Source organism: Condylura cristata, unplaced genomic scaffold, assembly GCF_000260355.1.
Source record: "Condylura cristata isolate star-nosed mole 26May11 unplaced genomic scaffold, ConCri1.0 scaffold00045, whole genome shotgun sequence".
In the NCBI taxonomy this organism is placed as follows: domain Eukaryota; kingdom Metazoa; phylum Chordata; class Mammalia; order Eulipotyphla; family Talpidae; genus Condylura; species Condylura cristata.
In genome coordinates, this window is record NW_004567146.1 from 1,732,049 (window position 1) to 1,734,476 (window position 2,428).

Genomic DNA, 2,428 nt, shown 5'->3' on the forward strand with positions numbered 1-2,428 from the left:
GCTTGGTCTCTGATGGCAAATTGTAGGCTCTTTATATGCCTGTGTGAAGGACTTTATGGTCCTTTTTGTTGCAGGGGTCTTCTTGAAAAGACAAACAGACCAACAGTTACAGGAACCTCCTATCAATATTTTCTTTTGAAAGTCTAGATAAACCTATCAAATAAGGGAAAAAAGAAAAAAAGGAAAAGAGGAGAGGAGGAGGTCTCTTGTTCTGGAAAAGTCCAATAGTTTCCTTCAGCATAGACAGGGTAAGAGGGGCCCTTTGGCCTGACTACCTGTGGGTAGGAGCTACAGTGTGGGTCCCATTCCTGTGCCTTATGTAGCATCGGTATGGGGAAGGGCAGCTATGGAGAGCCCCTGGGTACAATGCAATAAAACAACTGTAATCCCATGTGCCTCTTCTAGAATGCTCAGAGTATGTTGGGCTGGTTGGGAGTGGGTTTCAAGAGGCCTTCTTCTTGGTCTCTTGGAAGTCTTGACCAAGATCTCTTTTTGGCACTGAAGGAATTTGTGTTTTAGCTCCAGAACTACAGTTTCAAGATTAGTGAAGTTTCCAGAATGCAACTCAAACAAGGAATGGTGCTCACACTGTCTAAAGGAGGTTTGGGGCATGAGAGTGTCCCATCCGACTAGGTGCCAAACGTGTGTGTTTTGACATTAGTTCAGGATCTCGCCTCTGTTTTGAGTCTATTGAAAAGAAATATGGGATGTTCTGGGTCCAGGTGTGTTAGGCCAGGAAAAAAAGAGAAAGGTGGTGAAGAAAGCCTTACAGTCTCCATTAATAAGAAATGGAAATGTTTAGAGAGAGGTTTAAAGAAAATAATAGTGGATTTAGGGGAAGTTAGACTAAGAACACAGAGGATCAGGGTGATAGACTTGTTCTCTTTCTTTAAGTTAACATAACCCCCCAAAACACATTTTCACACTCTTTACTTTCTATATCTTAGAGTTCATAAAAACTTCTTAGATGACAAATTAATTCAATCCTGTAGCTGCTTATTTAACTTGTCTTAAAATTTTGGAAACAACATTAAGTTTTATGTTTCTTGCTGTTGTTTTTCTCTTACTGGATTTTTAAAAAAGATTTATTTATTTATGCATACAGAATTGGGGTTCAGTCCAGAGGGATAGAGGTGGTGAGAGGATTCACCAGAGACAGAGTGGGGAGCAGAACAGGCAAATCAATGAAGTTCACTGCTGAGGGTTGCTGCAGTGAGTGAGAAAGGAGAGGTCTGCCATGTGGATCACCTCTGGGCCCGGGATCAAACTTGCCCTGAAGTGACTGCGGCTAGTTTGCAGTGCTGTGCTTTAACCTGCTGTGCCGCTAGGGTGGGCCCAGTGGATTTCTTTCTTTGGAAAATCCAGTGGGACTCATGAGTCAAAATGACCACTTTCTTGGCTATCTGCTAAAGGAGAAAAGGACCCACTTTATTCTAAAGTGTTGTTGGAGTTAAGATTGATGGTGAACTTGGCTAAGCCTTCCTAGCTCCAGTTAGTCATAAGTGGGCATTGCATTCAACTGTAGATGGGGGGCTTCCTAAGAAGCAGCTCTCCCATGCATGAAAGAAGCATCTAAAATTATGAAGAATTTTATTTTAAAAGGTTGAAAAGAAGATAAAATATTATAATGTTATAAAAGCAGATAAAATACTATAACAGCACAAATTCAATACATGTTAAAATTATGTCAAAGTTTGCAACAAGGCATGGGGAAGCACTCATTTGACTTGTAGCTATGCATTGGAGACTAAGCTTCTAGTGAGTATCGTGTAAGGAAAAATTTTAGGGCATATAACTGTAAATTGCTGATGATAGGATGATTTTTACAGTGAATGACATAGTTGGGATTGCAATTTTGATTTTCCAATTTTGGCCCAAAAAAGGATCAAGGTTGGGGGGGGGAATGATAAGATAAAAATCCAGTTCAATACAACTTTTGGGGAACATACTTAGTGCATCAAAGACACCACCTGTCTCCCTTCTAACTCTCTTTTTTCTCTTGTTCTTCAATTGAAAAAAACACATTCTCCCTCTTCCTGCTGTTTTTACAATATTTGCCTGGGAAACACTAGGGAGATTTACACCGCACTTCCCAGTTCTAAATAGTGAACACAAAGTTCTCTTCTCATCCCTGCCTCCAAGATGCTGACTTTGTGTAAATAGTAAAGGAAGGAAGATAAACCTGCTAAAAAATGGTGGGTACATTCTATTAGTTTTTACTCCATTCCTTCTCCTTTTTGATTGATCACCTGCCATCTCCTACACTATCTCCTCATTTCCTGGCTACAAAATTTAAACTGTGCTCAACTACAGTGTATTTTCCAATAAGATTGTGAGCCCAAGCTGCCTTTCTCCTACAGAGACGGAGGATTAAAGGACTCCACGTATAAATCAATGATCAGGAGAAACAGGACTTTGGTGCCGCTAA

At 40.4% G+C, this 2,428-nt stretch overlaps 1 gene segment (V, D, J or C); it reads right to left on the reverse strand.

Moving 5' to 3' along the window:
- LOC101622920 overlaps positions 1-2,428 on the reverse strand; it is a 400,030-nt gene that overhangs the window by 285,453 nt on the left and 112,149 nt on the right.